Source organism: Pongo abelii, chromosome 2 (assembly GCF_028885655.2).
Source record: "Pongo abelii isolate AG06213 chromosome 2, NHGRI_mPonAbe1-v2.0_pri, whole genome shotgun sequence".
Classification (NCBI taxonomy): domain Eukaryota; kingdom Metazoa; phylum Chordata; class Mammalia; order Primates; family Hominidae; genus Pongo; species Pongo abelii.
Window position 1 is genome coordinate 142,364,657 of NC_085928.1, and position 20,330 is coordinate 142,384,986.

General features: G+C 40.1%; 1 long non-coding RNA gene across 1 annotated transcript; it reads left to right on the forward strand.

The window, feature by feature from the left end:
• The first annotated feature begins 5,911 nt into the window (after positions 1-5,911).
• LOC134761023 (uncharacterized) lies at positions 5,912-19,884 on the forward strand. The gene is made up of 2 exons (XR_010139243.1): positions 5,912-6,273; positions 19,269-19,884. It is a non-coding gene; the product is annotated as an uncharacterized LOC134761023 (long non-coding RNA).
• The last annotated feature ends 446 nt before the right edge of the window (positions 19,885-20,330 follow it).

Genomic DNA, 20,330 nt, shown 5'->3' on the forward strand with positions numbered 1-20,330 from the left:
TTTATATATGTATACATACACACATACATATTATTGGGTATGTGTGTGCGTGCATGTGTGTGTGTGCACATATGTATAGTTTCGTTTCTAAGCAGGAAATTTTCAAAGGACTAGTTAAACTTTTGTCCTACTTCTTCTGTCTGAAAGTAGATTATGTCAACAAATGAGATTAAACTCTTCCTGATTTGCCTTGCCTTCCAGTTGGAGAATGTTATTTTTAAACCAGAAAGCAACTGGGATAATTAAATAATGATAACAACAAACAAGGTCAATCTTCAGACCTTCGTATAAGCTCCACCGTATCTCTGGATGCATACAAATTAATCAAGGGCTGTGGTTATGTTTAAAAAACGATTTAAGGTTTGTGACCAGCCTGGGCAAAATAGTAAAACCCTGTCTCTACCAAAAATTTTTTTAAAAATTAGCCAGGCATGGTGGTGCATGCCTGTAGTCCTAGCTACTAGGGAGGCTGAGGCAGGAGGATTGCTTGAGCCCATGAGTGCCTGGAGACAGAGCAAGACCCCATCTCTAAAAAAATAATAACAACAATTTAAGCAACAAGTTCAGCAACAATTTCTTCTCTGGGAGCGTTTAATAATTGGTTGGGAAGAATGATTCACACATTTAAAAACTGGTTGAGAAGAATGATTCACACATATTGAACAATTTGAGAGTAGTAGAAGATGGTCTATGTTTAGGTGGTTAAGAGATGTGAGGTTCAATGACCACAAGTATTTCAAGGGTTCCTGGAGAAAGTGGAGTTTGAGATAAGCTTTGCGTTATAGATACAAAAGAAAAAAGGAGGGACTTTTTCCACTTCTTTAACTGCAGCTTGGACAAATGCTTGGTAGCAGGAATAAGCTTAACATTGGAAAAGACATGGCTCTAAGCATATGAGCTAGAGTCAGGCAGACATAGGTCTGAGTCTGTCTCTGCTACTTGTTAGATTGATGGCCTTGGCACTTCTCTCTATCCTTTCCTAGGCCTCCGATTCTTTATCTCAAAGTAGGGGAAAGTAGCATCTACCTCAATGGGCTATTTTAAATATTGAGTGTGAAATGTGTATAAAGTGCTTAGCACAGTACTTTATGCATGTGATGGTTAATACTGAATGTAACTTGACTGGATTGAAGGATACAAAGTATTGATTCCGGGTGTGTCTGTGAGGGTGTTGCCAAAGGAGATTAACTGTTTGAGTCAGTGGGCTGGGAAAAGGCACCTACTCTTACTCTGGGTGGGCACAATCTAGTCAGCTGCCAGCTTGGCTAGAATATAAGCAAGCAGAAAAATGTGAAAAGTGAGACTGGCCTAGCCTCCCAGCCTACATGGGCTAGTAATGGAAGGCCCATGTATATATATATATTCCATTAGTTCTGTCCCTCTAGAGAACCCTAATACAATACAATACTCTCTCTATATATATGTACATTCCATTAGTTTTGTCCCTCTAGAGAACCCTAACTAATACTATGTATAAGAAGCATTAAAAAACTACTGGCCAATAAAGGTGATAAATAATCATCAAAAATGGCAACTGGTTCATGAGGTGACCTAGAAATGTGGCAATCTATGAGACACTAGTAGCTTGGTATTCCAGGAAAAGCTTCTAGAATTCAAAAACAGGAAGTAATAAAGATTTCAGACGGAAGGCCACGCCTCATATATATCCAGTGTTTCAATCAAGTTACACAGAGGTCTCAAATCTGTTCACCTGCTCAGGAAGGCTCTGAGGCGTTCTGCTGATGGGGAACCATCTGGAGTCTTTCAGGGGAAGGCTGCCCACACCCATTTTCTGTTGGTCTAGTGCAAGGATTGACAGATTTTGTTCTCTTTTTTCTGTAAAGGACCAGACAGTAAATATTTTAGGTTTTGTGGGCCATACAGTCTGTGCTACAGCTCCTCAATCCTGACATTGTAGTGTGAAAGTAATAGACAATACATAAGTGCCTGGGTGTGGTTATGTTCCAGTACAAACTTATTTATAAAACCAGGTGGCAGATTTGCCCTTATGGGCTATACTTTGCCCACTCCTGGTCTAGAGTTTAACTCTCAGAGGACAATCTGAATTTTTAGTAGGTATGAATTTGTTCCACAACACCTAGATTCAAAATACATCATAATATTTTCTTTTTATTTTTTAAAATTAAAATTTCAAATTTAAAAGTTTAAATTATAAAACAATTCAAACATCTTTACATTTTTCTAAATAAAAATTATTCTTGCTTGGGCCATACTCCCCATGGATGGTTACAAATTCAACTTAGTAATGTTTTCAGGACAAACCCCTACTCTCCCTGGGGTCATATTGATAACCTATAGCATTTACATGACTGTAGGGGAGGGATGAGGACTTGACTCTCTTCTTGGTGGTCACCTTTGTTACTGTTACCTGAAATCCATGACTGCTTCTTCCATGATGCTGTAACATAGGACTCTTCTTGCAGACTGAAGGCCTGTCATGTCTCTTTTCATGTTAGGCACTTAGTGCCCTGGACCCAAGGACATCCCTCAACCATCCTCCCTCTGAGGTATTGGGTTTATCTGCCGTTTGTAGGAATTCCCAAAGCTACCCTTTCTGTTATCAGAGAACCTCCCTCGGGTAGTTGTGCCATCCTTTCTTCTGTTTCACCTAACTGAAAGCACCAGGCTTCAACCATTCCCTTCTGGGACAATGCACTTCCATTTTCCTCATAAGAAGCATCTGATTTCCATCAGGTGGGGGTGGAGGTGGTGAAGGTGATGGTAAGAAAGGCTCAAACTTCTTAGAAACACAATAGTTCGGTGAAGTGGGAGTTGGAGAGAGGTTTGCTTCCTTCTGCCCTAATGAATTAGCAAGAACAATGTAAAGCGAAACAAAACAAACACAAGCCACCAGTTAGGTTTTTCTCTGAAATCCCAGGTCTTGGGAGGGGTATCTCATTGTGGTTTCCAAGTCCTGGCAATGTCCAGAATTGGACTATATGCCAAGGAAATGCCACAGAAGCTTTCAGAAAACTGTCAGTCTTGTTGGAGAAAGGGAGCTCACACAAAAGGCAGACTCTTTCACCAAATGTTTCAGGGGAAGGAGTTGTTAGACCCGTGATTAAGGCATAGTCCCAATTCTCAAAGAACTTATAACAAGACATGCACCCAAGACAGTCAAAAGGCCGTACAGTTCAGTGGGTATGTGATTGAATGGGGAGAGACAGCTATGTCTGCCCTGAACTTGGAAAGCCATGCTAAAAACCACCCCGGAAGGGAAATGTGGCTCCTACAGCTGTTCTCAAATTGCCACTTTGCTCTGATGACCTCTTTACGATCCAGAGACAATCTGCCTGAGAGACTTTGCATGTTTTTCACTGAGTAATGTGACAGGTGCTAGCACAGTCTGAGAGGACAGAACAGCAGCTGACAAAGGGGCAAAGAATCCATGGCTAGGCTTGGCTTTGTCTATTAGATACGTGTTTTTTTTTGTGGTGGGGGCTGAGGGAGGGGGTGAGGTTGGTCAAGGGATACATTTCCATTAGATAGGAAGAATTGAGAGATCTATTGTACAACATGGTGGCTGCAGTTAGTAACAATGTATTGTATTCTTGAAAATTGTGAAGAGAGTAGATTTTAAGTGTCCTCACCAACAAAAAAAAAAAGTTATGTGAAGTAATACATATTTAATTAGCTCAATGTAGCCATTCCACAGTATTTACATATTTCAAAGCAACATGTTGTACATATATATACAATTTTTATTTGCCAATTTAAAAAATTAATTAAGTTTTAAAAAGAGAAAATATATATGATTTTGTTTCATCTCAGCAAGTCCCCTGAGATGCCTGCAAGCCATAAGATGAAAAAGACCCTGTCTGGGCACGGTGGCTCACACCTGTAATCCCAGCACTTTGGGAGGCTAAGGCAGGTGGATCAGCTGAGGTCAGGAGTTCAAGACCAGCCTGGCCAACATGGCGAAACACCGTCTCTATTAAAAATACAAAAGCTAGCTGGGCAGGGTGGCATGCATCTGTAATCCCAGCTACTTGGAAGGCTGAGGCAAGAGAATCACTTGAACCCAGGAGGCGGAGGTTTCAGTGAGCCGAGATAGCGCCACTGCACTCCAGCCTGGGCAACAGAGCAAGACTCCATCTCAAAAAAATAGAAAACAAAACAACAAAAAACCCAAGAGCCCTGCAGGGAGGCAAACATCTTGTTCCTTTTGATATGTGGCATAATACTCCCCAACTTATTAGCTATGTGATTTTGGGCAAGTTAATTAACATCACTGTACCTCTGCTGCAAAAAAAAAAAAAATGTATAAAAAGATTCCTCCTTCACAGAGTTGCTCAATTATTAAATTAGTTAATACATATAAATGCACTTAAGAGTATTTCCTAGTACATAATAATTGTTTGATAAATACCAACTATTATTATTCTGGCCTTTTCCTTCTCAAATGTATTTCTAAAGAATAAACAATCTGTAATAGGGTTGCAGGCCAGCCTCTAATAAATGAAACACTAATGAATAGATGAGGCAACCCTTAAAAACTTAAAGGAGGTAATTCTAAGACGTGTTGAAAATAGTGTTGTCTTACATAGCAAGTACAAAGCAAATGGAACTTACTATCCCAGGAGCTGTCTAAGCCAAAAATGTAAATAGACTCAAGGAGAGGTGAAGTAATATTCTGAGTGGTAGGACTTAAAGTGAGGACATGCCAAACTTCTGAGGGCACAGAAAGCAGCTGCTGTTTCTGTTTTACCCCCTTGGTGCCAGTGTTAGAGAGAGCAGGCTGAATTAAACATGAGCTGGTCTTTAGCAGAAATCTGTTTGGGTAGAGCTTAAAGAAGTGGGTGCTTTGATGGCTGACGCTTTCTAGAACTCATAGCTGGAGGTCTTTGACCTCTTCATTGTAGGTTAAATCCGACACATACCTGCCCAGGGGCAGTATTCAGTAAGTTTTATTTTTTAATTTCATTTTTTTAAATTCAAAAATAATAATTGTGCAGATTCATGGAATATACAGTGACATTTTCATACATATATTGTGGAGTGATCAGATTAGGATAATTAGCCTACCAATCATCTCAAACATTTCTCATTTCTCTGTGTTGGGAACATTCAATATCCTCCTTCTAGCTGTTTGAAACTACATAGTATTGTTAACTGTAACTATCCTACAGTGCTACAAAACACCAGAACTTAATCCTTTTATCTAGCTGTAGTTTTGTATCTTTTAATAGAATCTAAGGTTTTGTTGAGTAAAAGAGATTTCCAAACTCTTAGACCCATCTTGACTCCAAGGTAGTGAAAGGAGCCATTTTTCAGGAGTTTGGATGGTGGCAGCAATATTTTTGATGGTCTGGCCCACAGCCATACTAATTCTTCTGCTGACATGGCCCTGAGTTGTGAGTTCGTTTGGGTATCAGGGCAAGTATCCCCAGGGCTTGCTTCATGATTGGTCTAAGCAACTGTGTTCATCTCATTCTCCTTTCCAGTAATTGGTTTAATCGTAGTTACATGACCCAATTCTGGCCATGGGGACATGAGGAGTTCAGCAGGGAAGCTTTTAGAAAATATTTTTTTCTCTCAGGTTTAAAAATAAAAAAATACATGTAAGGAGAAGTTGTTTTAGTCCTTCCTACTTTCAATACTATCATGTGAGGATGTGATTCACGGAACTACTACACCTTTCTTGTGAACATGAGGGAAACTAAGAAGTTCAGCCAGAGTCCTGACATTGGTGAGCTACGGAGACAGCTTTAGGTCAGTATTCTTCTAGGCCTTGTATGTGAGATTGCTAATTAGCCCTATTGTTTAAGCCATCTTTAGTTGGGTATTCTGCTACTTGCAGCCAAAAGCATCCTAACTGATGTGATTAGTATGTGTGTTTTGTTCACCACCAATGCCTAGCATGGGGCCTGGCATATGGCTAGAAGCTCAATAATTGTTTTTTGAATTAGTGAACGATAGCACTGTTCAATCTTACTGCTGCGTCTACTCTGGCTATGTTCTGGCTCTGGTAGAACAGTTCCAGATAGGTCCCAGGAGGCTATCTGAGCCTGAGTAAACTGCCTGGAGTCCCAGCACTTGGCTGCTGGGTCTTTTTTTGTTCTTGACAGGTTTTCCAGGGTTGGAATTATGCCCCTGGCCAGTGGTGACTCATAGTTCTCCCTGAGACCAACCTCTGCCCAGACTGTGAAAGGACAACTTGCATATCTTCTGTTGCTGAGTTCCTTCTGGAGGGAAACTGCGGTTACCTTCTGTTGAGCTGCCTCACCATAGATCTCCTGCCTCGATTGCCAGGTTTGTCTATTCGCATACCTCTGGAAACTGTATTTCTCCTGTTTGCCTGAAGAGCCTGGCCCCCCATCTGTATCTTGTCCAGGACTGTAAGTGCTCACTGCTCCTGGCACGTGTGATTTGTTCCCAGCACCCAAACCCTGGTCTGGTTTGGTCTATCACAGACTTCCTGAGTTCTGGAAGGAAGGCTTTCCTCCTAATATACTCAGAAGCCATTTCTGTCTTATTATCATCATCTGACAGAGTTTGGTCAGATGCTAATGAACGATGACAACAATTGCTTCTTCTGCAGGCTAGGAAGCCTCACCTGCGATTGTGAAATGTCAAGCAGAAGTTGAGGTAAAAGAGGAAGAAGAAAATTATCTTCTGCCCATTGTACACTTCTAAGATTAAAGAATGAGTCTAAAGCTTTTTGAAACCTCTGTACAAGGATATTTCAACCTCATTGTTTTCAAAATCAAAGAAAGTAAACTAATTTTCATTCCTCAGATTCTTGAGAATTAGAAATGGTGAAGTTTTCTGGCAAATATGGCCAGCCAAAAAGGAAGCCTACTCAAATGCCCACTATGAGTAGAATGGTAATTCAGCTGTGGTGTATTTGTCCAATAGAACACTGCCTCAACGAGAGTGAATGGTCTCCAAACACGTGGATAAGTTTCAAAATATAATACGGAGTTAAAGAAGTCAGATGCATACACAGTGTATGATTCAATTTTTTTAAAGTTCAAAACAGGTAAATTTAATTCATGGTATTAAAAATCAGGATGGTGGCTACTCTTGTGGCAATGGGGGCTGCCAGAAGGGAACAGAAGATGGGCTTTTGAGATTCTGGTCATGTTCTACTTTTTGATCTGGGAGCTGGTTACACATGGTTAGTTTGCAAAAATTCAATAAGCTGTCCACGTATAATATGAGCACCTCTCTCTCTCTCTATATATATATACGTATATATATATATATATATATATGTTATACTTCAATTAAAAGTTAAAAATAATTACATGGCCATGGAAACAAGCCTTGGATCAGAAACAAGCAAAGATTCACAGAATCCTAGTGCCAAAAATGAGTTCCCTCATTTTACAGAGGGGAATACTAAGTGGTCAGGAAGTCCAGTGAGTCACCCAAAGTCACACTAATGAGCCAGTGGTCAAGCCAGACATGCAGCCCGTGTCTGATTCTAGCCCAGGGCTCTTTCATTGAGTGGGCATAAAGGAAGTTGGATTGTGGCAAAAAATTTAGTGATGTTTCCTTCTGTGCATCTTTTTTCCTTTTTGTTGGATCTACTTGAGATACAGAGTTTTGAGGAAATGTTAAGGCACAGTTACTTCTAACAAACACTTTTGTTGCTTAATGGGTATATGGAAAACAACACAGATAGACAAGGTCAGAGGTTGCATAGTGTCCTACTCTCAGAAGAGCCCTAACCTTGCTTTAATGTTCTGCCATCACCATCTTGAAAGTCTTACTAATTTTTAAACAATGGGCCTGGAACTTTTCATTTTGCACTGAATTCTATAGATTATGTGGCCAGTCCTACAAATAAATGCTGCATTGTTTAATGAAGAAGGTATGCAAATCAAATACTTGTAATCAAATCTATTTTAAACGAGCAAGGAGAATTTGTTATTTAAAGGTAAATTCTATACAACAATAAATCAGTTTTATACAAGGAATAATCCCCTAATTTATTTATTTTGCCACTAAATTTCAGTACCACCAGTTGACTTAAGACAAGAGATCACATGGAAAGTGAAATAACAAATAAGAATCCTGGAATAGTAGAAGTTAAGAAATAAAAAAGGATCCTAGAGATAATCTCATCCATCCTCTATTTTGCAGATGGAGAAAATGAAGTCTAAAGCAAGGGGGTGATTTGCAAAGAAATTGACCATGTAGATCGAAACTAGTAAACCTTGATCAATATAGTCCAATATCTGAAGACACAGTGATACTTGAAAATTTCTGGCCAAGTTTCTAGAGCATTTCTTTTTGCCATCCCAGAAAAAGCCACCTAGGCAGGCCAAAACATTAAACTTTGCTTAATGCAGAATCATTTGCTGGAAAGAAAGCATACAGGGAAATTGATTATATTTTGTGTAAAATAATTACCTTAATGTAGCATCTGCCATATACAATGTTCACCTGTAAGCAGAAATGGCTGTCAGAATGGCTCTGCCTCAAACACAGTTTGTTAGCATCAACTTGACCCAACTCAGTATCTTCCAGATGCAGATACTGGCATCAGACAAAGACTCTGGCATGTATCTGAGGCCCTGAGCTTCCATCTCAATTCACCTCTGTTTGTCTTCACTGAATAGATTTAGGCGACTGGGTCATGGCTATGTTCTGCTTTAGAGCAACGGCATTTCTGCAGCCAGAAAAACAAAAGAATGAATTAAAGTTTTTAAGTAGCTAGTATGGGTCAGAAGTTCTGCTGGGTGACACAGATGCAAGGACATACCTCTGTTTCCAAGGAGTCCACAGCATGGCTGGGGAGGCAGGCACAGTTGCAATTCAAGACGATGAGTGTATAGCATGGTTATGCAAAGGGTAGTGGGCTAGTGGGGCTACCTCGTGGAGCATGGCAGGAAAATGGAGAGCAAAGAAGGGTTCATGCAAGAAATGAGTTTTAAAGGGTATGTAGAAGTTAACCTGATGAAGAGCCCAGAAAGGAGATGACATGGCAAGTGGGGCAAAGAACTCCAGGGGAGAGTATGAATAAAGCCAGCAAAGGGTTTTCAAGAAGAAGTTATTGGTGCTACAATGGCTACAGGAAGGTGGAGGGCAGGATGACAGGCAGCGGTCCAGGTAAGCAAAGGTGGGAGTCTGAGCTGTGATGCCTCTCACCCCTTCTCAGAGAAATAGTCTGGAAACAGTGAGGAGGTAAAATTTTAGGGCTTAGTCATCCCTAGGTGTGGAGGCTAAGAGAAAAGACCAAGAGGCTCTGTTTTGTTGCCTGGGTGATGTGGGTATAGTAATTTGGCTGACACAAGCATTGAAAGAGAGTAAGATTTAAAGAGAAGATCGAGGAATTCTTGGAGATGCTGAGTTTCAAGTGCCTATCGACCATTTTGGTGGATAATTTTCACCATTTCAAGCAGAAGCATTGAACTTTTTCTTATTTGCCTGAATATATGTTTGTGATAGTTGAATGGGTTCAAAGCTCACATGTGAATATAATATGCAATATCACACATCTTCATTTCAAGTGAGCATGCATATCATTAGGTATTCATTTTTAAACCATGTCTAGATATAAGAGAGTAGGGAAGTTAGAATGCAATTATATTGCTAGAAGGAGCCGTAATAATCATATTCTACGTAAAGCAATTTGAGCTCCCTGAGGCTAAGTGACTCTCCCAAGGTTTCCATCTATTAAATGGAAGAGTTGAGACTCCAACCCAGTTCACTATCCCCTCCCACTTTCTGCTTCATCAAGGTATTGAAGATGGCTGCAATTCACAGTCTAAAGTGTGTTACAGTGTGTTTACCATGCTAACCTCCCATTTGAAAAGAGAGCTTTGAAAAACTTCCTGTCTGCATTTTTGCTCCTCACCTAATCACAGTTTTATTTATTCCCTCAACTTCAGGTCTCAACTTTATCCCCTGCTTGTTTTAAAGTTTCTTTGAGAGTGCCTTTGAGAAAGTCCTCATGAGCTGGCATTGATTCCATGGTTTCCAGTGAAGCGGGAAGCTCACTGAGCACCATCACTCATTGTGGTCTGTTTGCCTTCATTTACTCTCAGAGTGGGCAGAGTCTTGAATAGCTAGAAGCACAGGGAAAGGCAAAGCAGGAAAACGTTGGGTCAGGTTTTCCTCCCAATCATACTTTTCAGAGAGAGAGAGAAACATGATCAGAATCCAAGACAAACAGGTGTTCAGCATCTACTAAGAGGGCTTTTGAAGCAACTTTAAGGAATAGTTTTTAAATAATTCTGCCTGGGCCTTCAAATCAGATCCCATCCTAAATTTTAAGAAGCAAAATTATTTTGTCATTGCAAATGTGATGATTATCAGAGACAACGCTTCAATTTACATCAAATGTATGTATTTCAAGGGTGCCTTATACCACCCATGTGTACAGCAGAGTTGTACCCAAATTATAGAAATCAGCACAGAAAATTTCTTTCTAAAATGATTATAGATTTATAGTAGAATATTTGCATGATGGGGCAAGTTTCTCTGTCCCTGGACCATCATTGCCTTGCTCTATACTTTCTTCTGATGGGGAAGGGAATTTTAAGCATGTTGAATCTAAGTTATACTTTGAGAAGTCAATATTGGTAAGAGGGAATTAGTCTGTCTTAGTGCTCCACTTTGAAGAATGTAAAACCATGGGCAATAGTATTTGGCATCATGGTGACTATGGAGATTGAAGTAGGTGCCCTGCATGTATACATATGTAACTTACCTGCATGTTGCGCACATGTACCATAGAGCCTAAAGTATAATAATAATAATAATAATAATAATAATAAAATAAATCTGCAAAAAAAAAAAGTGCAAATGAAGTAGGTGCTCTGGGCTGGGAGCAGGGGAATAGGAAGAAGCGGGGAAATTCATGGAAGGTAGGCAGCTTCCAGACCCATGAGCACAGACTTTGGTACAAAAGTTGAACTGTTAAAACATTTTGCCACCCTCTGCATTCTAAGTGTGTCCCAGATTTGTCTTAAGCAAGACTGGGTACTCTCTGGTGAAGGGCTGTGCTTACGCACCCTCCCATGCCATGCAGCAGGGTTCTATTTGCTCTTGTGACATGTCAGTAAGGCTCACGGATGTTGAGTCTTTGGTCAGGAATGCAAAATAAATAATAAGAATTACACACTATTCTTTTTTGACCATCTACTCTGTGCTGAACACCATCCTAGGTATGTAGCTTGACCAACATCTCAAAGCCAGGACAGTGGTACCTAAACAAGAACCCAGGACATAGGGTACTATTTCAGAGCTCTTTCCACTGTACTATATTGCCTAGTGTTTGTGGTCAAGTATGGGGCTGTGTGTGCACATAGGGATGGAAAGCTGTTGAGACCCCAAAGAATGAATCTTAGGTGGTGAAGTTCCAGGCATATGATAAGAGTGGGATTTCATGTTTCTCTGCAAATAGTGCCAATAGAAAGGCTACCCTGCCTAGGTTAAGGATGTGGCATAGAATGTGGTTGTTAGGAAGGCTTAAGACAATAAATGGTAAAGAACCTGGCACAGTGCCTGGCACACAGTGGTAATTAATTAATAAATGAAAGTATGATTTCTAGAGGGCCTCACGCTGCGTATTTGAAGCATTCCTTCCTATTGTGGAAAGCCATAAAACATAGTAATTGTAGCTTATACTTATAGCATAGTACATAGAACTTATAGCTCATCTTCCTTGGGTAGCCTGGGGATGCCCTGAGTTTGGAGGCCTCTCCATGAAGGGATTTTTGGCTGGTTCTGCCAGGCCCAAAGAGTTCATCTTGTAGGTCCTGTCCAATGTTGCTCAGTCATAGGTTCTGTTTTTCACTAATGATACTTCCACCCAAGACCTGGAACGGAAAGCTTACTTCCAAATGCTACTTTTTAGATCCAGATTACAGATGGAGCAGAGTTTTTCTGACCCTGACATTGTGCAGAGATCTGTTCTGGCTGCCTGCCTGCCTATGTCACTCTGCTTCCTGCTTGGGCATCAAAACCTCAGCCCTTAACAGGCATCTAAGACTTATGCCTGGAGGGCTTCACAGCTCTAACTCCCACCTACTATACTATCTAAAGACTCCTTTGTTTCTGATTCCTGGGAATTTCCCTTTCTTGTTTGCATGTGTATTAAAGAAAAACTGCTAAGCTCTGAGAATTCAGCCAATTTATTGAATGACCCCAGGCCCACTGGAAATTCACTCAACCAATTGTGGACTTCTTTGAAACCAGATTTCCCTTTATTACAGAAGAGGAAAGGAAGAATTTACATTCTGCCTCATGGGCCAACCAGAGACCTGAACTCAGAATCTTGCCTTCTGGGTGTATGTCCTTTTTGCCATATCCAAGTTCTTTCCATTTCTGCTTGGAGAGGCCTGCTGAAATCACACTTGAGGGAGGCAATGTGGCTCTCCCTGACCAGGTATTTTGTTTCAGACCATGTTTGGTGGTCTGTTGTTTGCTACTGTCCAACACAAATCTATTTTTAATTAAAAAAAAGAACATATATAGTTATATATATATAACTATATAAAAAACTATAACTATATCTATCTATCTATACACACACACCAGTTTTTTTGTTTTTTTGGAGCAGTCTATTTGTTTATTTGGGGATGGGGGTGGCTTATACGTCTTTAAGTCTGTCACCCGGTCTAGAGGTCTGAATAACTCAGCATTTGCAATGTTGGCTCACATTGTAATAACTCCACAAAGGTCCTCAAGGTCAGGAGAGTGGGGACAAACATAAATGAATAAGGAGGGAACACTAAAAGTGTTTTTCCTTGATGTAGAAAGGCTCTCAGTGCTCAGGCCAAGGGCACAGCTTTGCTGTTCAACCCAAAGTTGCAGAGGCAGAAGGGCCACTTTCTGTGTAGTCAGGAATCTGGGTTCCTACCATCAGCAGCCATATGGGTTTGGGAACATTCGTCAGCTAGAGAACTCGCTGAGATGGAAAAAGAAACTTTTCACAGGACAGCCCAAAATATTTTTTAAACTTATGGAAAACTGGTAGTGACTTTCTCCATGTGCCAACTGCTGACATGCATTTTTGTTTAAAGATATACCAGGTAGAAAAATTGTGAAATATTTCAAGGAATACCTCAGCTGATGAGTGTTGGCTGTTCTGGGGGCTCACAGAGAGCAGTGTAGGGATTGAGGTATAATTTTTGATGTAGAAGAAAAGATTTGGAACAGTACTGACGCACAGTAGGCATGACATAAACTTAGCTATCATTATCATGTACAGTAGAATGATAAAATCCCACTTGTTGGTTTAGCTGAGGCACTGACAGCAGTAGGTGTCAAGTACTCTCACATTCCGATGTGAGTCACTAAACCAGCTAGAACATCCATGTAGACCGTCCATGTTGCAAAGGGAGTGGCTGGAGCCTGGTTCAGCCAGAGTCAGGGAGGTTGAAGATTAAGTGAGGGAGAACAAGTATTTCTTTAGAGAGAGTTGTCAGAGGACCATGGAGTTTCCACTTTCTAGGGAATAGAAGTATTTCTCCATCACTGTGAACCAAATGAGGAGGATGTGTCAAGCAAGCTACCCAGAGAGCTTACCTGCATCTTCTTGAATTTAGGGATATGAGGACAGGTGCCTGATACACATCTGGAAAAATCTATAGGTGAGAGGCTGTAGCTAAAGAGACCAGAGCTGAAAAATAGAGGCATGGTGGGGAGGTCACTTTTTAGGGGGAAGGTGGGAGGCAAAGATATGGAACCCTTGGAAGGGATCTTGCTGTCAGTTGTCTTGAAAAGGACACTTCCCAAGAGATCATCCTTTCTGGGGTGAGGTCACCTGGGCAGAGAGAAAGCTAGAGTACTGCTACATGCAGAAGCTGAGGGTGGAACGGGAATCGGAAATGGCTGTCAGGGAGGGACAATATCACACCAGGGAATTACAATTGAAGCCGTCTCCCGTCTACCCCTGTGTGTGTGGTGTGTGTTGTATGTGTGTGGTGTGTTGTGTGTGTGGGGGGGTATGTGTGTGTGGTGTGTGTGGTATGTGCATGTGTGGTGTGTTTGTGTGGTGTGTGTGGGGTGTGGTGTGTGTGGGGTGTGTGTGGTGTGTGGTATGTGGTATGTGTGGTGTGTGGTGTGTGTGTGTGGTGTGTGTGGTGTGTGCATGTGTGGTGTGCGTGGTGTGTGGTCTGTGTGGTGTGTGGTGTGTGTGGTGTGTGGTGTGTGTGGTGTGGTGTGTGTGTGTGGGGTGTGTGTGTGGTGTGGGGTGTGTGTGGTGTGGGGTGTGTGTGGTGTGTGTGTGTGGTGTGTGTGTGGTGTGGTGTGTGTGTGGTGTGTGTGTAGTGTGTGGTGCATGTGTGTTGTGTGTGTGGTGGGTGTAGTGTGTGGTGTGTGTGTGGTGTGTGTGTAGTGTGTGGGTGTAGTGTGTGTGTGGTGTGTGCATGTGTGGTGTGTGTGTGTGTGTGTGTGTGTGTGCGCGCGCGCGCAGTGTCTCTAGGGAATTTACAACTCAGAGGCAAAAGACTTAGCATTTAGCATTTGGCTATCCCTCCTACCAGGGGGCATCAGTGCCACACTCCAATTGTACCCATCAGGAAACGTCTTTTCTGCTCCTTATCTAGCTTCATCTTACTCCCTGGGGACCCCTGCAGCAGCACTGTGGGTGGAGGTAAGAAGACTATAAGATGTAGAGAAATAATGGTGAAGCCAACGCTACCCCCACTCCCTTCCACACGGCAGGATTTCAAGCCTGCTTTAGACCTAATGGAGGAGAAGTTTTAAATTAGATGAGAGTTCAAAGTCCACAAAATGGGATTCCAGGGGCAGTTATGAAAGAAATTAGTTTATAGTTGTTACACTTTATCAAGTTCAATGGTCTCAAGTCAGTTCTAGCAGCAGAGCCTGAGATAGGTATTCAAGTGCACAGTATTGAGAGAGTGCTCAATGCTCTCAGGAGAAACTTAAAGGAGAGGGAGTGAACTAGGATAGTGCCAGGGAAGAGGCTAGGCAAAGATGTGGTCTCAGGTAATGACTCATCTTGGTCTGATCCACAAGGGACTGTGAAGCATAAATAACACCACAAAGATGTCCCACTTTGTCAGTCTGTTGGGGTGATGTGGGGATAGAGAGTAACCTCCCCAATGAGTTAGTGCCCATCAGCCATGGGCAATCCTTCAGACAGGGGGCAAGCTTTGAACTATTAACAGTGAACACTCAAAGCAGCTGAGAGATGGGTGCTCCAGCCCAGTAAAAGGGACCTAGATGGGCACCAACAGTGACTATTACGGCACTTTATTTCAAAGCCCATTCCATAGCCTTTTCTTTTCAAGAACTTTAGCAGTCCCCTTGAAATATTTTTATGTGCAGTTGATACCTACAGTAGAGTCTTGATCTTGGGAAATGCTCTATCAAAATATGCGTTGAGGAAGAGAAAGTTCCCCTGCCCAAATTGTGCCACCACACTGGGCCTGATGTGTAACAGCACACTTCTTTTTGGAATTTGGTGTGTTCATTACAATAATCGTAATGCAACATAGCACACACTTAAGATTTCCTCTTTCCTAGAATAAAAAACTATGTGAACTAAAATCTTATGCACCCCTAACACTGCGAGGCGCAATATAAGGGCACAAATGGAGGCTGCCTGCATACCATATATCCAGTTACCTAAAAGGTAAAAACCATGCCAACAAACTGATAGGTAAAATAAGTTGTATCCCACTACATTGATATATGTATATATGCCTTCATAACAACCTGGTCAAGTTTGAGTTCATAATTTTCAGATTCCTTAAAGTTTCATATTGAAATAATATGGCAGAGGACAGAGGGCCCCAGCCTGTGGCTCACTGACACTGTAGTTCCTATCCCTGCTTCCATTTTGTCCTGTGAGCACAAGCATATTAGACTGCTTGGAATGCCATGACAAAATGCCATAAACAGGGTGGCTTAAAAAGAGAAATTCATTGTCTCACATATAAATGACTATTGTCACTTTAAGCCACTAAGTTTTATGGTGATTTTTTAATGCATAATTAGATAACTAATAAAGGAGAGAAGTACAACAGAAAGGCCATCCCAGAACCCTCTAAAATATGGGGCCAAGACAGGGGCTACTTTTGCTTGGATCTAAAGGCAGTGCTGACTATAGGATATCAATTTTGTTTCTTTAGGGACCTGGGGATTTCCTAGGGAAGGGTGGGTTTATTTACACACAAGAAAAACCAAAACCAGACAAAGACACAGCAAAAAAAGAAAACTAAAGGCCAATGTGTCTGATGAACATTGATGCAAAAATCCTCAACAAAATACTGGCAAACTGAATTCAACAACACATTAAAAAGATTATTCTTCATGACCGAGTGGGATTCATCCCACATATGTGAATCAATAAATGTGACACATCTTATCAACAGAATGAAGGACAAAAATCATATGATCGTTTCAATGATGCTGAAAAGGCATTTGATAAATTCAACATTCTTTCGTGATTAAAAACTCTCAAAAAACTGGGTATAGAAGGAATAGACCTCAACATGATAAAAAAAACCATATGCAGTAAACCTACGGCTAGCATCATACTGAACAGTGAAAAACTGAAAGCCTTTCCTCTAAGATCTGGAACACAACAAGGATGCCCACTTTCACCATTTTTATTCAACATAGTACTAGAAGTCTTAGCCAGAGCAATAGCAATTAGACAACAACAACAACAACAACAAAAAATAAAAGGGCATCCAAATTGGAAAGGAAGAAGTCAAATTATGCTTGTTTGCAGATGATATAATCTTATATTTAGAAAAATCTAAGGACTCCACCAAAAACTATTATAACTGATAAATAAATTCAGTGAAATTGCAGGATACAAAATCAACTTACAAAAATCAGTAGTATTTCTATATGCCAATAATGATCAATCTGAAAAAGAAACTGAGAAAGTAATCCCAAATTTAGCTACAAATAAAATCTCTAGGAATAAACTTAATCAAAGAAGTAAAAGATCTCTACAATGAAAACCATAAAACATTGATGAAAGGAATTAAAGAGGACATAGAAAAAATAAAAAGATATTCCCTGTTCATGAACTGGAAGAATCAATATTGTTAAAATGTACATACTACCCAAAGCAATCTACAGATTCAAGGTAATCCCTATCAAAATACCAATGATATTCTTCACAGAAATAGAAAAAATAATTCTAAAATTTCTATGGAACCACAGAATACCCAGAATAGCCAAACCTATCCTAAGCAAAAAGAACAAAGTTGAAGGAATCACCTTATCTGACTTCTATTATACCCAGAGCTAGAGTAAAGAAAACAGCATGGTGCTAGCATGAAAACAGACATAGAGACCAATGGAACAAAATAGAGAACCCGGGAATAGATCCATGCGTTTACAATCAACTCATTTTTTATGAAGGTGCCAAGAACATACATTGGGAAAAGGACAGTCTTTTCAATAAATGGTGCTGGGAAAACTGAATATCTATATGCAGAAGAATGAAACTAGACCCCATTTCCCACCATTTACAGAAATCAAATACAAATGGATTAAAGACTTAAATCTAAGACCTTAAACTATGAAACCACTACAAGAGGACATTGGAGAAACTCTCTGGAACATTGGACTGGGCAAAAATTTCTTGAGTAATGACCCACAAGCACAGGCAACCAAAGCAAAAATGGACAAATGGGATCACATCAAGTTAAAAAGCTTCTGCACAGCAAAGGAAACAATCAACAAAGTGAAGAGACAACCCACAGAATGAGAGAAAATATTTGTAACCTACCCATCTGATAGGGAATTAATAACCAGAATATATAAGCAGCTCAAACAACTCAATAGGAAAAAACAAATAGTCCAGTCAAAAAAATGGGCAAAAGAAACTTTGGGAAGATGAGGTGGGTGGATCACGAGGTCAGGAGATTGAGACCATCCTGGCTAACATGGTGAAACCCCGTCTCTACTAAAAATACAAAAAATTAGCCGGGCGTGGTGGTGGGCGCCTGTAGTCCCAGCTACTCGGGAGGCTGAGGCAGGAGAATGGCGTGAACCCGGGAGGCAGAGCTTGCAGATAGCCCAGATCGCGCCACTGCACTCCAGCCTGGGCAAAAAAAAAAGGCAAAAGATTTGAACAGACGTTTCTCAAAAGAAGACATACAAATGGCCAATAAGGATATGAAAAAGTTATCAACATCACTCATCATCAGAGAAATGCAAACCAAAGCCACTATGAGATATCATCTCACCATAGTTAAAATGGCTTGTATCCAAAAGGCAGGCAATAATGAATGCTGGCAAGGATGTGGGGAAAGGGGAACCCTCATACACTGTTGGTTGGAATGTAAGCCACTGTGGAGAACAGTTTGGATGTTCTCTAAAAAACTAAAAATAGAAATACCATGTGATCCAGCAATCCCATTGCTAGGTATAAACCCCCCAAAATAAAATCAGTATATTGAAGAGATATCTACACTCCCATGTTTATTGCAGCACTATTCACAATAGCCAAGATTTGGAATCAATCTAAGTGTCCATCAACAGATGAATGGATAAAGAAAATGTGGGGTGTGTGCGTGTGTGTGTGTGTATGTATATATATATATGAAATATTATTCGGCCATAGAAAGAATGAAAGCCTGTCATTTACAACAGCATTCATGGAACTGGAGGACATTATGTTAAGTGGAATAAGCCAGGCACCAAAAGACATATATCACATATTCTCACTCATATGTGGGAACTAAAAAATACATTGAACTCATAGAGAGTAGAATAATGGTTACCAGAGGTTGGGAAGGGCAGTGGGAAGAGGGGGATAATGAGGGCATGGTTAATGGGCAGAAAAATAGAGTTATAGAAGGAATAAGATCTAGCGTTTGATAGTACAATGGGGTAACTATAGTTAAAAACAATTTATTGTATATTTCAAAATAACTAAATGACTGAAATTGGAATGTTTCTATCACACAGAAATGATACATTCTTGAGGTGATGGATACCCCAATTTCCTTGATTTGACCATTATGCATTGTATGTTTGTATCAAAATATCACATGTACCCCATAAATATGTACAACTAATAGATATCCATAATAATAATAATTTTTTTTAAAAAGGAACTTAAAGCACTGATTAGGGTGTTTGAGATCAGGAGACTTTTCTTACCAAAACTATAACAAAAGAGCCTTTTATCTAGAGTACACAAATAAACTAAAATGTAATGAGACATTTATTTGCTTGTTTTTGTAAATACACCAAAATGTACACATTGGAATAGTCAAAGCGGAAGGCAATTTACTTAAGCCAGTGATGCTGTCGGTTGGTTTTCAAAAATGCCTGTGAAACTTCTCTTTCAGAATCACCCATGAAGCTGGATTATGAGCTCCCATGAAACCAGACTCATCACTCAAACTGAGACTTGGTTTGTGACCCCAGACAGCGTTTCCCAGCATGATCACCCAACCTACGCAGCAGACTGCTCCAAATGGCTTAGAACTGTTTTCAAAACTCACATCCTCCCTGTGAGGATACATGCTGTCAGAATTATCTTTCTAAAACACATCTCAGATCATGTGCTTCAGTAGCTCTCAGTTGCATAGATAATTAAGCCTCAACTTCTCAGCCTGATTTTCAAAACTTTATTATACAACCCCCACTCAGCCTTCCAGTTCTGTCATCAACCAGCAGTCTCCTATGAACACACGATGCCCTCTCTAGTTACCAATGAAAGGTACCATTTACTGAGCTCTTATTATGTGCCCCACACTGCACTAAAAGCTTTAAACAATGTCTCATTTTATCCTTATAGGATTTTGTAGGATAAATATTATCTCTATAGTACAAATAATAAAACAATGATTGCTAGCTGTTTTTATAGTGCTTACAATGTGCTAAGGTATTGTTCTATAGAAATATGTGTGCCACATATGTAATTTTACGTTTTTCATAGCCACATTAAAAAGTAAAAAGAAACAAGTGAAGCTGATTTTAATAAAATATTTTGTCAAGGAGCATGTAATTAACATAAAAAATCATTAATGAGATATTCCACATTTTCTTTCTTTTTTTTTTTGGTAGTAAGTCATTAAAATCGGTGTGTATTTTACACCTATAACATATCTTAATTTGGATGCTAAACTTTCACTGGAAATATTTGAATTCCAATGAAATCAACACAATAAATACTGTGTTTATATTTTAAAAAATGCACGGTAAAAAAAAAGTAGATTACACACCCAAGTTGTTACAAACATATCTGGAAGAATCAAGTACCAAAAAGTCATTTCCTTTTCTATTCTCATCCAAATTGTTAAAATTCCTTGGATTTAACATTTTAAATTTCACTTTCAATCAATTAAAAGAGTTAAAATTTTAGTTTCTAATGTTGCACTAGCCACATTTCAAGCCTCAGTAGCCAC